Raw genomic sequence first — 17,614 nt, forward strand, 5'->3', positions numbered from 1 at the left:
TTCCCCCTTGTCTGTACTCTCAGACTGTGCTCTCTCTGTCTGTACTCTCAGACTGTGCTCCCTCTGTCTGTACTCTCAGACTGTGCTCCCTCCGTCTGTACTCTCAGACTGTGCTTCCCCCTTGTCTGTACTCTCAGACTGTGCTCCCTCTGTCTGTACTCTCAGACTGTACTTCCCCCTTGTCTGTACTCTCAGACTGTGCTTCCCCCTGTCTGAACTCTCAGACTGTGCTTTCCCTATGTCTGTACTCTGACTGTGCTTTCCCTCTGTCTGTACTCTCAGACTGTGTTCCCTCTGTCTGTACTCTCAGACTGTGCTCCCTCTGTCTGTACTCTCAGACTGTGCTCCCTCTGTCTGTACTCTCAGCCTGTGCTTCCCCCTGCCTGTACTCTCAGACTATGCTCCCGCTGTCTGTACTCCCAGGCCGGGATCTCTGATCCTCCTGTTGATCGAGGCATCATTCGGAGATTTCTCTCCCTGCATCTTTCCCTGGAGGAAGTGGACTGTGATTGGACACACCCATTGACAAACAGCCATTGGGGAGAGAGGCTGGGTTGATTTAAAATCAGGAGACCAAAGAATGAGTCAACATTCCTTCCTCAAACCATCAGCAGAGTTTATTGCAGTAAAATATATTTCTATTTCTCTTCAGATAGGAAGTGAACAGCGTCAGTCATGAATTCCTGATTCCCCGTTGGAGCTGGGATCAGGAACAAGTGATTCCCACAGTCCCACCATCTCTCCAGACCCGTTCCCTGGGGCTCCGTCTGCTCAAATCTCAGGAGTTCCTCAGCTTCCTTCCTGGGCCAATCCACACTCCCTCATCCCTAATTCCCTCCCCTCCTCCCCGACTCTCACTGGGCTGCAGTCCCACACAATCCAATATCTGACCAGAGTGTGAGCAGGAGCTACAACCCTGGGGATATCTGGGGTCCGGGACATTTGCAATGAATCCCCAATTGGGAATTAAATCAGGTTCTACAAGACTGAACCATCGAGCAAGAATGGACACTTTAAATGGTGAATTGAAAAGCTTTATTAAACATTACAAGGCATAAAGATAAGTCAGAAAGATACAAAGCATAGTACCAGGTAAGGACGGCAGATTTCCTTTTCTGAAGGACATTAGTGAACCAGATGGGTTTTGATGGTTTCATGGTCATCGTTAGACTTTTAATTTCAGATTTTTATCGAATTTAAATTCCACCATCTGCCCTGGTGGGGATTCGAACTCTGGACCCAGGAGCTTTCCCCTGGGTCTCTGGTCCAGTGATAATACCACTCCACCACTGCCTCCACTTGTGTACTTAAAATCAAGTGTTAATTATGTGTAATTATAAAACATAAAATATTACAAACTTTGTGACAAATTATGTTGCCAATCTTTCTAATGCAACGATTGATTGTTTATTCTTTAACCGTCACACAATTAACAGCGAGCTGCTCTCGGCCTTTCTCCTGGTCCAATCCACACTCCCTCATCCCCGATTCCCTTCCCTCCTTCAACCCCTGGATCCAAGATCCGAGAAATTCTCCCCATCACCCAGTGTTGGACAGTTCATTAATACAGTCAATATACTTCAGGCTGGTTAGTGAAAGATCATCGTGTAACTAAATAGACCCCTTGAGACTTTGACATGAAGAATGCGATCGATTAATATAAGAAGATGGCGATAGAATAGCACAGGGAGATCCCATTAAATAGGACAGGGTGCGATGCCTTTTGCAGTAGAATAGCAGTATGTACTGGGCCCAACTGGGCTGGACTTTACATGGTGGGATTGTGGAATTTGGGGGTAAAATAGGATCAAATTCCACCCAGTGACTGAATGACAGCCTCCCAATATTGCCCTGATTCAGTGAGTGTGTGAGTGACAGCTCTGATGGATTGGAAGCTACACTGAGATCCGGGTTTAAGTGGGGGTCAGTCGGACACCCCTATCTGATGGGGGTGAGGGGATTGTGGCCGGATTGAGGGGGTCTGAACCCACCAGTTGTTGCTGTAATTGGTTCCTATCCGAATGGGTGTTGGTTGTCGCTGCCCCTGAGGGGGATATCGGACCAAAATTAATTTAACACAAATTCCTATTTTTCATCAAATGTTGAAAATACAAACACATAAATCTTTTTTCAGAGTCCAGCACAGTAACTCTGTTCCTGATCGTTCCTCACTTCCAAGTGAGGGACAACTTCATAATCTGCAGGGTTAATGTTTCTAATTGCTTCACATGCATCTTCGATGTCACCCTCAGGGATTTTAAACCACTCAGTCCCTCCGTCCAGATTCCCTTTGTACTGCTTCAACGCCTCAAGAACCTTCTTTTCATCATCCTTATCGTTCATTATCGTTGAACATAAACAGATCAGTTTCCGGGGGTTTCCTACTTGAAGCTGAGGAATTATATTTTTGTAATCCGTGGAATGACCGACTTTGTAAAAATCACTGCCTTCCTCCCGGAGTAAGTAAACACGTTTATCCTGAAAAAGGGAAATAACTTGCATTTGTTCAGCATCTTTCACAATCTCCACACATCCCCAGTGATGTATTTGTAAAGATCATTCAATCAATGAAAAGATCCCAAACAGTGGACGTGAAGGCAAACACTGAGCCAGGAGGGAGGTTAAGCAGCTTGGTCATGCGGAGTGGGGATTATTGAGGAAGCTCTCGAAGGTGGAGGGGGTGCAGATGGGGAATTCCTGATCTCCACAACCTCTTTCCACACCAGCCAGCTCACAACAAACAGAATTTAACAACTTAGAAAGATAGTCGAGAGCATAAATATGCTACAAGAAAAAGCAACAATTCTAGTCCTGATCACTGGGTGATCTCACTGTATCTTGTATAAACAGCCCAGGGAGTGATGATAAATCCTTCCCAACATTTAACCTTACCCTCAAGATTTCAGATTCCACGAGAGTCCATCTCAAATAATCTCTCCAATCAGTCTGGGTTCAATCCCTTCAACTTTTTAAACCCCTCAATTGCTCCCTCTCTGAGCCCATGTTTGCCTAACCGGACAAACTGGATCCTGAATACACAGGATCCCGAATATTGTGATTATCCTGACCTCTGGGCTGTTTAGCACAGGGCTAAATCACTGGCTTTGAAAGCAAACCAAGGCAGGCCAGTAGCACGGTTCAATCCTGTACCAGCCTCCCCGAACAGGCGCCGGAATGTGGCGACTAGGGGCTGTTCACAGTAACTTCATTTGAAACCTACTTGTGACAATAAGCGAATTTAATTTCTCTCCACTCCACACACTCAATATCACTCACTGAGGAAGGTGATCAAAATTACACCCAACACTCCAAGTGTGCCCAAAACTCAAGATTTACATCAGTTTACTTCATGGAATTTGAATAAATAAACTGCCTGTGACTAAAAGTAGAAAATGCTGGAAATACACAATGATTCAGTGAATAAAGAATGGGGATCCAGACAGCAGGAGACGGGGGTTTGAGGAGTTGGAAGAAAGAGAAAGAAAATCATCGGAGGGTTTTCAATTCAGTCGATTGTGGGAAAAAGAGGGAAAGAGAGTTTCACACTTTGAGGTTTAGGACCGAGTTCGAGTTGGAGAGAATGGATAAGTATCGATTTGATGATAATGAGGGTGTGGAGTATCGATCAATCTCTAAATGTAACTGTAAGAGGGGAGAAGAGATCAGAAAAATACTTTAGGAACGTGAGAGAAATGTGTTCAGCAGAATCCTTGTTTTTATTCCTGAATTGTGGATTCTAAACTGTCAGGAATCTCTCTGCCTTTTCCTGATCCTCAATCTCCCTGACAGCCTCAAAAACCTTCAATCCTCACTCATGGAGATCATTAAATCATCAGGAATCTGCTCTATTGGTTTGCAATTCATAACACACCAACCTAACTATAAATAGCAACTCTGTGAAACTCAATGTGAGGTCAACCATTCGGCCCATCACAGCCTTGCCATCCTGAAGGACCCCCCCCTAACCTTCCCCAGAATGGAGGGGGGTCCATTGGGCACAGTGCCATGTGAAGCTCTCCCTGTGGGTGACACCCCTCACAGGAACCCCAGGGTGGGATCCCAGTCACTGTCCAGCTCAGACTGATCCTGCAACAAGAGCTGGTGAAGCAGAAAACCCAGCGAGTTACCCGGGAGAGAAGATGGAAAGGAATTGAAAACTATTGCAGATACTTTACAGAATAGAGCAGACAGTCCTTGGCTTCCCCAAGACTGTGTCACAGGGGGTAGCAGGAGTAGAGCTGACATCCCAGAGACACCTGGAGATAAACCCAGAACTCCAACATTGAAACTGAAATATTCCTCAGATAATAAACTTAACTCACCATCTTCAGGTGGAATCGTCTCTATAATTCTGTCTGTTCCTCTCCTGTATATATACCAACTCAGATAATGTTAAACCAGTTTGAACAAGATTGCTTCCGTATATATTGAATTGTTTTTCTTGAATTATTGCAACATCATCATTGCCATTATTGCAGGATTCACGAACATCCTCATCCCACATGAAACGCCTGGAATACCGAAACTGTGAATCAGAATAAACATCAGGGTCTGGGAGGGACCCCAGTGTGGACAGTGTTACAGTGACCAGGGTCTGTGAGGGACCCCAGTGTGGGCAGGGTTACAGTGACCAGGGTCTGGGAGGGACCCCAGTGTGGACAGTGTTACAGTGACCAGGGTCTGTGAGGGTCTCCAGTGTGGGCAGGGTTACAGTAACCAGGGTCTGGGAGGGACCCCAGTGTGGGCAGGGTTACAGTGACCAGGGTCAGGGAGGGTGTCCAGTGTGGGCAGTGTTACAGTGACCAGGGTCTGTGAGTGACCCCAGTGTGGGCAGGGTTACAGTGACCAGGGTCTGGGAGGGACCCCAGTGTGGACAGGGTTACAGTGACCAGGGTCTGTGAGGGACCCCAGTGTGGGCAGGGTTACAGTGACCAGGGTCTGGGAGGGACCCCAGTGTGGGCAGGGTTACAGTGACCAGGGTCTGGAGGGACCCCAGTGTGGGCAGGGTTACAGTGACCAGGGTCTGGGAGGGACCCCAGTGTGGGCCAGGGTTACAGTGACCAGGGTCTGGAGGGACCCCAGTGTGGGCAGGGTTACAGTGACCAGGGTCTGGGAGGGACCCGTGTGGGCAGTGTTACAGTGACCCAGGGTCTGCCGGTCCCAGTGTGGGCAGTGGACAGTGACCAGGGTCTGGAGGGACCCCAGTGTGGGCAGGGTTACCGTGACCAGGGTCTGGAGGGACCCAGTGTGGACAGGGTTACAGTGACCAGGGTCTGGGAGGGACCCCAGTGTGGGCAGGTTACAGTGACCAGGGTCTGTGATGGACCCCAGTGGGGCAGGGTTACAGTGACCAGGGTCTGGGAGGGGCCCCAGTGTGGGCAGTGTTACAGTGACCAGGGTCTGGGAGGAACCCCAGTGTGGGCAGGGTTACAGTGACCAGGGTCTGGAGGGACCCCAGTGTGGGCAGGGTTACAGTGACCAGGGTCTGGGAGGGGCCCCAGTGTGGGCAGTGTTACAGTGACCAGGGTCTGGGAGGAACCCCAGTGTGGGCAGGGTTACAGTGACCAGGGTCTGGGAGGGACCCCAGTGCGGGCAGGGTTACAGTGACCAGGGTCTGGGAGGGTCTCCAGTGTGGACAGGGTTACAGTGACCAGGGTCTGGGAGGGACCCCAGTGTGGGCAGGGTTACAGTGACCAGGGTCTGGGAGGGACCCCAGTGTGGGCAGGGTTACAGTGACCAGGGTCTATGGTGTGTTCTGTGTGACCTTATTGAAAATACCTTGAACTGATATTCACATTTCATATTTCCAATGGGACAGAACGAGTGGTTCATTCCATTGGATGGTTGAATTGGATAGTTGGGTTGTCAATTCCTGGAACGTGTCCAGATTACTATATTTGCCCTCACTCTGTACAACAGTCCAATACATAAAAACCCTGCTTAAATATATGATCCATGTTCAATTCACCCTCTTCATCAAGTCTTTAATCATTGACACCGTTGACCACACAGTCCTCCTCCATCTCCTCTGCTCTGTTGTCTCTCTGGGTGGGGGTGTACTCACCTTGATCCATTCGTATCGATCCAGTTCCTGCCAGAGAATCATCAGAAATGGTTTCTCGCGTTGTTACCATTGAAAAAAATGAAAATCACTTATTGTCACGAATAGGCTTCAAATGAAGTTACTGTGAAAAGTCCCTAGTCGCCACATTCCGGCACCTGTTCAGGGAGGGGAGGCTGTTACAGGAATTGAACCGTGCTGCCAGCTTGTCTTGGTCTGCCTTCAAAGCCAGCAATTAGCCCAGTGAGCTAAACAGCCCCCTTGACTTCAACAGCCATCATTAACCCATCACTGTCCATAAAAAAATAATCATTTCTGTTTCTTTTACAATGGCTCATGTATATTTGTTGAAGGAACTGCGGGAGCTATGGATCGTTTTTTTAAATTTCGAGTACCTAATTATTTTTTTCCATCAAGGGGCAATTTAGCCTGGCCATTGCAGCTACCCTGCACATCTTTGGGTTGTGGGGGTGAGGCCCACGTGCAGGAGTTATAGATGTGGGATCATTTATTTTTGTTTAGATTCAAAAGAATGTTCTTCAATTGTTTTCTTTCAAAACTGAAGGAAAATTCCTTCCGGTGGTGACAATGTGGTGAGCAGGGGCACACACACATGTGACTCCCATCAGTGCACTTTGATTTTGCCCCTTTTTGACCGGTTTATGGACGATGTTTGGGGGAAATTGGTTTAGTTTTGATGGGATAGGGGCCCCTCAGAAAGGTACGGCCCAGCTGGTACAATATAAGGCAGAAGTCCAGCAAAGGATGGTGGTCAGACTCAGAAGCCCCATGTGCCTCGGGGGGGGGGGGGGGGGGGGGGGGGAGGGACATGGCGGAGGTTTCTATAAGACCATAAGACATAGGAGTGGAAGTAAGGCCATTCGGCCCATCGAGTCCTTTCCGCCATTCAATCATGGCTGATGGGCATTTCAACTCCACCTACCAGCATTCTCCCCGTAGCCCTTAATTCCTCACGACATCAAGAATTTATCTATCTCTGCCTTGAAGCCATTTAGCGTCCCGGCCTCCACTGCACTCCGCGGCAATGAATTCCACAGGCCCACCACTCTCTGGCTGAAGAAATGTCTCCGCATTTCTGTTCTGAATTTACCCCCTCTAATTCTAAGGCTGTGCCCACGGGTCCTCGTCTCCTCGCCTAACGGAAACAGTTTCTTTGCGTCCACCCTTTCTAAGCCATGTATTATCTTGTAAGTTTCTATTAGATCTCCCCTTAACCTTCTAAACTCCAATGAATACAATCCCAGGTCCTCAGCCGTTCATCATATGTTAGACCCGCCATTCCAGGGATCATCGTGTGAATCTCCTGGACCCTCCAGTGCCAGTATGTCCTTCCTGAGATGTGGGGCCCAAAACTGGACACAGTACTCCAAATGGGGCCTAACCAGAGCCTTATAAAGGCTCAGTAGCACATCGCTGCTTTTATATTCCAACCCTCTTGAGATAAATGACAACATTGCATTCGCTTTCTTAATCACAGATTCAACCTGCATGTTTACCTTTAGGGAATCCTCGACTAGCACTCCCAGATCCCTTTGTACTTTGGCTTCATGAATTTTCTCACCGTTTAGAAAGTAGTCTATGCTTGGATTCTTTTTCCAAGTGCAAGACCTCACATTTTCTCACGTTGAATTGCATCAGCCATTCCTGCACCACTCTCCCAACGTCTAGATCCTTCTGCAGCCTCCCCACTTCCTCAGCACTACCTGCCTGACCACCTAACTTCGTATCATCGGCAAACTTCGCTAGAATGCCCCCAGTCCCTTCACCATATCATTAACATATATGGTGAACAGCTGCGTCCCCAACACTGAACCCTGTGGGACACCGCTGGTCACCGGCTGCCATTCCGAAAAGAACCTTTTATCCCAACTCTCTCCTTCTTCTGTCAGACAGCCAATCCTCAACCCATGCCGTAGCTCACCTCGAACACCATGGGCCCTCACCTTACTCAGCAGCCTCCTGTGTGGCACCTTATCAAGGCCTTTTGGAAATCCAGATAGACCACATCCACTGGGTTTCCCTGGTCTAACCTACTTGTCACCTCCTCAAAGAATTCTAACATCGGGGACGAGTGTGGGGGGGGGGGGGTTAGGGGGGGGGGGGGGGGGGGGGGGGCCGGGGGGGAGACATGGTGGAGGTTTCTGCAGCGTCATTGGCCTCTCCCTGCGGTTCACTGAGATGTTGGCAAGTTTCCCGAGGGAAGAATTTAAGAAGCAAAAGCAGGCAGCCGCTGAGGACCTGGAGAAGGCAATGGAAGGGATTTGGCTCCTATTTGGGTGGCTCTGGAGAACCGGCTCTGGACTGACCGGCAGATAGAGGAGCAAGATGCGGTGATACAGAAGGTGGAGGTCTCAGACCATAGTGAGCGGCTTATCACCCTGGAGGCCGGGATGGCGTTCCTGGCTGAAGAGCTGGAAAGCGTTGAAGGCCAAGGTGTACAATCTGGAGAACCGCTCCAGGCAGCACAAATTAAAGTATCATCGAGCCACCGGAGGCTCTGGAGAACTGAAACTTTATGGACTATATGTCCAAGATGGTTGGAAAGTTTGTGGGGTGTTGGTGTTGCCGTCACTCCCGAATTGGACCGGTTGTTGAGGCAGAAACCCAGATCTGGGGAGTCACCACGGGCGATCATCGTCAGGGTCCACAGCTACCAAGACAATGGGTCCTAAGGTGGACGAAATATCATCGAGACTGTAGATGGGAGGGCCACATCATCAGGATATATCAGGGCATTGGGGCAGAGCTGCAGGGAAGGAGTGCAGCGTTCATTAAGGCCAAGGCTATGCTGTCTGACAGTGATGTAAGACTCCGTGTGGTGTATCCAGCTTGACTTCGGGTGGCAGTCAGGGAGATAGATGAGTAATCTGATGCGCTGGAGGATGTGAATCAGTTCGTCACGAAGCATGGACTGGAGTTCTCAAGGACTACGAATTCAATATTGGGATCTAACTGAAAATAATCAGGGCTGGGTACAACCCTGCTATCTAACGGCACTCTGATGCTATATCGGGCCCCTGTGGGGAACGCCCCCGAATGCACTGAACCCTCACCATACCCGCAAACCCTCAACTGACCTGTTGGAGGGTCCTTGAGCACCTTCCCCTTAAACGGGTAGGGCACCCCATGGGCCGATTCCAGCGAGGCAAAAATGCCAACTTGGCACCTTGGCAGTGCCCCTGTCAGACTGGCAGTGCTACCTGGACACCCCAGCATGTCAGGCTGGTACCTGTGCCAAGGTCCCCAGATAGCACCAGGGTGCCACCCTAGCCGGAGGCCGACCACCTGGAATTCTCGCCCAGGAGAACCTTGCCAAGTGTCATTTAACCTGGTCCCCGTTTGTGGGGACCAATGCTGAACGGCCCCCGGCTGGGACCTCCTCAGCGAGGCCCATAGACTCCGGGTAGCCGTTCAATCCGGCTAGAGAACAGTTAAAAGAGCTTTTAACTATGTGAGTGAATGAGTGGGTCTCGCCCCATGGTTGTGGAACGTTGCCAGTGACTGTGCTGTTTTGCTGAAATATTAGTTTCTGTTCCTCTTCCCTGATTCTCGGTCGTTGATTGTTTCTGTAATTGGTGTTCACTTTCCATATTTCTGGTGGGACAACATTCCATTGGCTGGTTGGAGAACAGGTTCTTCACAGACAAAGATCGTTAGTTTGGGGAATGTATCCAGGTGGTTGAAACTGCTGTTCCTCACAGTACAACAGCCCCAATATGTACAAAGCCCTGCTTAATAACTGGCCCATATCCCATTAATCTTTTCACTCTGACCGCCAACATTGACACAGTTGACCGTTCAATCGTTCTGGAACTCCTGTCCCCATTGTCCAGCTGGGCGGGACAGCACTCACCTCGTTCCATTCTTATTTTAGCAAACAGGAAATAGAGAGCAGGATTAAATGGGTATTTTTCAAAGTGCCAGGCAGTGGGATCCTGCAGGGGGCAGTTCCTGTTTTGGCTATCAAAGTGGATAACCTCACATTTATCCAAATTATCTTCCATCTGCCATGCATTTACCCACTCACTCAGCCTGTCCAAATCCCACTGAAGCATCTCTGCATCCTCCTCACAGCTCACCCTCCCACTCAGCTTTGTCTCATCCGCAAATTTGCAGATATTACACTTAGCTCTCTCATCTAAATCATTAATATATATTGTGAATAGCTGGGGTCCCAGCACCGATCCCTGTGGTACCCCACTAGTCACTGCCTGCCAATTATTTCTACTCTTAGTTCCCTGTCTGCCAACCAGTTTCCTATCCATTTCAATACACTATCCACAATCCCATGCAGTTTCACACTCCTCCTTAATGCCCTCACCAGCATTAAATCTGCAGATCATGTTCTGAGTTATTTCATTGTTTTTTATGGGACCTTGTGTGTACAAATTGCATTTCTCTCTGATTTATTCAGACCATAAGCCCCAAAGGGGCAGGACATCTTCTCCCTCATTTGATCAAAATTTAAATAAACTGCAGAATGCATTTCAAATAGTGGTTTTTTTTCAAATTAAAACCTGTGAAGACACAAGTCAGAACGTCACTGTTACAAAATTTTGCAAAGTTATTTTTAGGACCGCTGCGAATATTTGGAAATAGGTCCCGCGAAGGTTTAACTCGAGGGCCTATCATACTCTCATCCATCCATGGAGCTGGTAAGAAGTGAACTTGAAATGAGAATCATTTTTCTCACGCTAAAATAGATTGGACTCTATTTTCTCCCCAGCCCCTTTCCACCTTTGTCAGGTCCGTGGAAGTTGCATCAAAAAATAAGCTTGAAGGGGCGGCACGGTGGCGCAGTGGGTTAGCCCTGTTGCCTCACGGCGCCGAGATCCCAGGTTCGATCCCGGCTCTGGGTCACTGTCCGTGTGGAGATTGCACATTCTCCCCGTGTCTGCGTGGGTTTCGCCCCCACAACCTAAAAAAGATGCGCAGGGTCGGTGGATTGGCCACACTAAAAAAAATTGCCCCTTAATTGGAAAAATTGGGTACACTAAATTTATAAAAGAGAAAAAAAATAAGCTCGACAGAATCTCAGTTATGTTTCCAATGAGTAACCACAGGCTAACCGGGGGCCGAGGGCTTTATTTGATGGTCAGGGTGCGAAACTCTCATTGGAATCTACCTTCTCCCCTCTGCCTCCCTTACCCAGGAATACCTGCACCATTCCACTTAGTCTAAAAACCTATTGCTACTTCAATGACAACACAGAATCGACGGTCCCATTCAGTTGCCGAGCCAGAGAACCCCTTATGGGAAATTGTGGCATTATTTTGGTTGCCAAGTAATGGGAATTAAGATTTTAAAAATCTCTTAAAAACACTGGATGGGAATGCAGCCTTGCTGTGGTTTACTCATCGTGATAATACTCCAGCCCGGATTACAATCCCACAAAATAACGCGGGCAATCCTGGTTGAGTGACAGTGTGGTTCATATTTGACCATTCAATGGCTGCTGGGATGCGGAGTGCCAACGCGAGGTGCCTCCCCCCGCAGACTGCGATGGGCAGGTTGATGTGATGTTTCATGGTCCGGGAGTCAGGGTCATAGTCCCACTTTGGGTCATCCCTCACCTGCCACGTATGGAGAAGGTCCCACATTGCCCTCGCCCTGTGCAGATTCAGTGGAATGTTCTCCAATATCTTTGAGGGAAATCGAAACCGGGGAGCTCTGTTGTGGGGTCAGTGGTCAAGTGTTAATTCTTTACCCTGTGTGCCTAACAATTCCATCGATCTGGATAAAGGGTTGGTACCAGCTGCATGAATATTAACTGCTGGTTGTCAAAACGGCCATAACTATTTCAAGCGTCATTGTACGGAGTTGATGATAGCCCACATGTGGTCTCTGCGTGTGCTAGTGTAAGAGTCTGTTGCTAGGTGTTGCTTTTACTTAGTTGCTCTGTTTAATAACCTTTGCTCTAGAGTCGCCAGGTATCTTCCTGATACCACCACGAGGTTCAAAGCCAAGTGCTGATCAATAACTCAATACACCAGTTAGTAAGTTTCAAATCAAAACACATTTATTATACACACTGACCCTCTGACAGTGCAGCACTCCCTCAGTACTGACCCTCTGACAGTGCGGCGCTCCCTCAGTACTGACCCTCTGACAGTGCAGCACTCTCTCAGTACTGACCCTCTGACAGTGCGGCACTCCCTCAGTACTGACCCTCTGACAGTGCGGCACTCCCTCAGTACTGACCCTCTGACAGTGCAGCACTCTCTCAGTACTGACCCTCTGACAGTGCAGCACTCCCTCAGTACTGACCCTCTGACAGTGCGGCACTCCCTCAGTACTGACCCTCTGACAGTGCGGCACTCCCTCAGTACTGACCCTCTGACAGTGCGGCACTCCCTCAGTACTGACCCTCTGACACTGCAGCACTCCCTCAGTACTGACCCTCTGACAGTGCAGCACCTCCTCAGTACTGACCCTCTGACAGTGCGGCACTCCCTCAGTACTGACCCTCTGACAGTGCGGTACTCCCTCAGTACTGACCCTCTGACAGTGCAGCACTCCCTCAGTACTGACCCTCTGACAGTGCAGCACTCCCTCAGTACTGACCCTCTGACAGTGCGGCACTCCCTCAGTACTGACCCTCTGACAGTGCAGCACTCCCTCAGTACTGACCCTCTGACAGTGCGGCACTCCCTCAGTACTGACCCTCTGACAGTGCAGCACTCCCTCAGTACTGACCCTCTGACAGTGCAGCACTCCCTCAGTACTGACCCTCTGACAGTGCGGCACTCCCTCAGTACTGACCCTCTGACAGTGCAGCACTCCCTCAGTACTGACCCTCTGACAGTACGGCACTCCCTCAGTACTGACCCTCTGACAGTGCAGCACTCCCTCAGTACTGACCCTCTGACAGTGCAGCACTCTCTCAGTACTGACCCTCTGACAGTGCGGCACTCCCTCAGTACTGACCCTCTGACAGTGCAGCACTCCCTCAGTACTGACCCTCTGACAGTGCAGCACCTCCTCAGTACTGACCCTCTGACAGTGCGGCACTCCCTCAGTACTGACCCTTTGACAGTGCAACACTCCCTCAGTACTGACCCTCTGACAGTGCGGCACTCCCTCAGTACTGACCCCGTGACAGTGCGGCACTCCCTCAGTACTGACCCTCTGACAGTGCAGCACTCCCTCAGTACTGACCCTCTGACAGTGCGGCACTCCCTCAGTACTGACCCTCTGACAGTGCAGCACTCCCTCAGTACTGACCCTCTGACAGTGCAGCACTCTCTCAGTACTGACCCTCTGACAGTGCGGCACTCCCTCAGTACTGACCCTCTGACAGTGCAGCACTCCCTCAGTACTGACCCTCTGACAGTGCGGCACTCCCTCAGTACTGACCCTCTGACAGTGCAGCACTCTCTCAGTACTGACCCTCTGACAGTGCGGCACTCCCTCAGTACTGACCCTCTGACAGTGCAGCACTCCCTCAGTACTGACCCTCTGACAGTGCAGCACCTCCTCAGTACTGACCCTCTGACAGTGCGGCACTCCCTCAGTACTGACCCCGTGACAGTGCGGCACTCCCTCAGTACTGACCCTCTGACAGTGCAGCACTCTCTCAGTACTGACCCTCTGACAGTGCAGCACTCCCTCAGTACTGACCCTCTGACAGTGCAGCACTCCCTCAGTACTGACCCTCTGACAGGACATTTAAGTCCACTTAAGTTCATCGAGAATGTGACCCACAAGTGTCCTCCCTGTTTGAAAACATTGACACACTGTTCTGTCCTTGACCAGGTTATCGATATAGTTTCCAAAAGGCCGAGCCCCATGTTCTGTCCACCAGGAGGAGCCGGTCAACCTGAAAATGGCTGGTTTATTCCTACTCTTTGTTTTTGAGCCATTCACCATTCCTCAACTCATATTACCCCTGATCCCATGAGTACTGGTTTGATTTTTTTTAAACAATCTTCTCACCTTGCGGTGTTACCTGCAAACAGGTGGATAAGCCCGTCCCCAGGTCGCTGTTTACCCAACTTTAACATTGTATAAATAGTTCATACGGTCGTGTCCTGCCCAACACTACAGGGACAGGGGAGCAGAGTTAGCAATTAAAACATCACAATTCACTTGACAAAGTCATAGAAAGTGAGAGTGAATCACCTGAGATGGTCACGCCCAGCTAATAGAAAATCACAAACAGTTACCTAGTTAACTGAAACCCATTGCGTGACTGAAAATAGCAGCTGACAAGGCAACGTGGCAAAGTGGCTAATTAGGGAAGAATGTTAGCCCTGACAACAGCCTACCCATCCCATAACACACAGTGTTTTCGTGATTAGTTTACACTCCTGAATGATGGCAGCTGTAATTTATCAAATATGGGCAGCACGGTAGCATGGTGGTTAGCATAAATGCTTCACAGCTCCAAGGTCCCAGGTTCGGTTCCCGGCTGGGTCACTGTCTGTGCGGCGTCTGCACGTCCTCCCCGTGTGTGCGTGGGTTTCCTCCGGGTGCTCCGGTTTCCTCCCACAGTCCAAAGATGTGCGGGTTAGGTGGATTGGCCATGATAAATTGCCCGTAGTGTCCTAAAAAGTAAGGTTAAGGGGGGGGGTTGTTGGGTTACGGGTATAGGGTGGATACGTGGGTTTGAGTAGGGTGATCATTGCTCGGCCCAACATCGAGGGCCGAAGGGCCTGTTCTGTGCTGTTCTATGTCTATGTCCTAAATAATTGATGAAATAGGTTAGGGCAAGCATTGTCAAACTCAGGGGCGCGACCCGCAGCTGGGTCGCTGAGCCGCGCATTGCAGCGCTCCCGATCTCGCCAATCTGCGCGCAGCAGCCGGCTGTTAATAACGCCTTCACAACGGCCGTGAACATGTTAAAAAAATGCAGCCGCACTGAGCGTGCATGCCAGATCCTCAGCGCGCAGGCACAAAACTGTTATTGTTTTTTACAAGTTCGGGGAGGGGTGTGGTTTATTTGATCAAATTTTACCGGAAGAAAATGCAGAACTTCGGACAGATGGAGTCTCCATATTTCCCGACACCGAAAGGCTTCAGCCTCATCCAACAGGTTCCATTGGAGGAGCGAGTACGAGGGCCAAAGGGACCAAATACCATTTCCTCCATTTCTGTCAGCAGCAAACAAGGTAAGGGAAAATGGTGGGTCGTGCAGGTCGGCTGGGTTGGGTCTCGAAGTTTGGCCGGTTGGTAAAAATGGGTCCCCAGTAAAAAAGTTTGAACACTGGGTTAGGGGAATCCCTCAAACATTAATAAAGTGTCCCATAGGGGGCAGCAGGGTAGCATGGTGGTTAGCATAAATGCTTCACAGCTCCAGGGTCCCAGGTTCGATTCCCGGCTGGGTCACTGTCTGTGTGGAGTCTGCACGTCCTCCCCCTGTGTGCGTGGGTTTCCTCCGGGTGCTCCGGTTTCCTCCCACAGTCCAAAGATGTGCGGGGTAGGTGGATTGGCCATGCTAAATTGCCCGTAGTGTGTTAATGAAAGTAAGGTTAAGGGGGGTGTTGTTGGGTAAGGGTATAGGGTGGATACGTGGGTTTGAGTAGGGTGATCATGGCTCGGCACAACATTGAGGGCCGAAGGGCCTGTTCTGTGCTGTACTGTTCTATTCTATCCAGTGGGTAAATGCATTTTTTCACTGGAGATGTTGGATTTAGATTACAGCAAAGATGGTTTCACAGTCCATATACCAGACCGGCAATGACGGGAAGTGTTATATTCCCGAATCCCGGTTCTTCCGCAATATCTTTTATGGAGTGGCAATGCAATGTACATTAATGATCTGGATGAAGGAAATAAAGGCACAATTGCTAAGTTTGCGGATGATAGAAAGATCTGCAGAGGGGCAGGTAGCATTGAGTAAGCAGGCGGGCTGCAGAAGGACTTGGACAGGCGAGGAGAGTGGGCAAAGAAGTGGCAGATGGAATACAATGTGGAAAAGTGTGAGGTTATGCACTTTGGAAGGAGGAATTTAGGCATAGACTATTTTCTAAATGGGAAGATGCTTAGGAAATCAGAAGCACAAAGGGACTTGGGAGTCCTTGTTCACGATTCTCTTAAGGTTAACGTGCAGGTTCAGTCGGCAGTTAGGAAGGCAAATGCAATGTTAGCATTCATGTCGAGAGGGCTAAAATACAAAGACCTGGGATGTAATTCTGAGGCTGTACAAGGCTCTGGTCAGACCCCATTTGAAGTATTGTGAGCAGCTTTGAGGGACGCCACCACTACCGGACCCGTAGAGTACCTTGCCGGGGGGAGTGGGAGCGGGGCCGTCACCCAGGGCCGGCCCAAGGTACCGGCAACTCGGGCAATCGCCCGGGGCGCCATGTGTTAGGGGGCGCCAGGGACTCGGGTCCCGCGCATGCGCAGTTGGGCCGGTGCCAACCAGCGCATGCGCGGTGGCCGCCCTCCCCCAGGGCGGCCCACTCCGCCCCCCCCCCCTCTGTCCGCCCCCCCCCCCCCCCCCCCCCCACCCCCCCCGCCCCCCCCCCCCCCCCCTCCTCAGCCCCGCCCCCCCGGCCTCGCCGCCCCCCCCCCCCCCCCCCCCCCCCAAGGGCGCCGAAGTTCAGCTTGCCCGGGGCGCCAGCAACCCTAGGGCCGGCGCTGCCGTCACCAATGCCTCCAAACCCATACCCACACAGGACGCCACCTCCAACCTCTTCCATGCGGCACCCTCCCCCTCCATCACCCATGCTCGCAGCCCAGTAATACCCACACAAGTTGGGCAACGCCAAGCCGCCTACCTCCCTTCCTCGCTCCAGGAATACCCTCCTCATTCTCGGGTTCTGGGGCCCGTATCTAAGGATGTGCTGGCCTTGGAAAGGGTCCAGAGGTGGTTCACAAGAATGATCCCTGGAATGAAGAGCTTGTCGTATGAGGAACGGTTGAGGACTCTGGGTCTGTACTCGTTGGAGTTTAGAAGGATAAGGGGGGGATCTTATTGAAACTTGCAGGATACTGCGAGGCCTGGATAGAGTGGACATGGGATGTTTCCACTTGGGAAAAACTAGAAGCAGAGGACACAATCTCAGACTAAAGGGACGATCCTTTAAAACTGAGATGAGGAGGAATTTCTTCAGCCAGAGCGTGGTGAATCTATGGAACTGTTTGCCGCAGAAGGCTGTGGAGGCCAAATCACCAAGTGTCTTTAAAACAGAGATAGATAGGTTTTTGATCAATAAGGAAATCAAGGGTTATGGGGAGAAGGCAGCAGAATGGGGATGAGAAACATATCAGTTCAATACTGAGGCAGTGCTGCACTGTCAAAGATGCGGTCTTTCAGAGCTGTCAGAGGTCCCATCAATCATGTGGAGCTTCGGATTATGTTTCAGTTGTCGCCTTGTTATCCATGGGGCCTGGCAATGCACAAATTGCATTTCAAACCCACTCAGGACACAAACCCCAAAGGGAAGGACAAACAGAACTTCCAAAACAAGAGCAGGATAGGTCATTCCGCTCCTCCTGTCTGCTCTTCCATTCAGATCAAATTCCACATCCCCTGATAACCTTTCACTCCCTTGTCCAACAAGAATCTACCTCCGCCTTAAAAATATT

At 50.2% G+C, this 17,614-nt stretch overlaps 1 long non-coding RNA gene across 1 annotated transcript; it reads right to left on the minus strand.

Moving 5' to 3' along the window:
- Nucleotides 1-1,018: 1,018 nt before the first annotated feature.
- On the minus strand, nucleotides 1,019-4,392 carry LOC119956555. Its single transcript, XR_005458649.1, has 2 exons — nucleotides 4,323-4,392; nucleotides 1,019-2,478 (listed from the first exon to the last, which is right to left on the minus strand). It is a non-coding gene; the product is annotated as an uncharacterized LOC119956555 (long non-coding RNA).
- Nucleotides 4,393-17,614: the final 13,222 nt, after the last annotated feature.

The sequence above is a fragment of the Scyliorhinus canicula genome, chromosome 23 (assembly GCF_902713615.1).
Source record: "Scyliorhinus canicula chromosome 23, sScyCan1.1, whole genome shotgun sequence".
Classification (NCBI taxonomy): domain Eukaryota; kingdom Metazoa; phylum Chordata; class Chondrichthyes; order Carcharhiniformes; family Scyliorhinidae; genus Scyliorhinus; species Scyliorhinus canicula.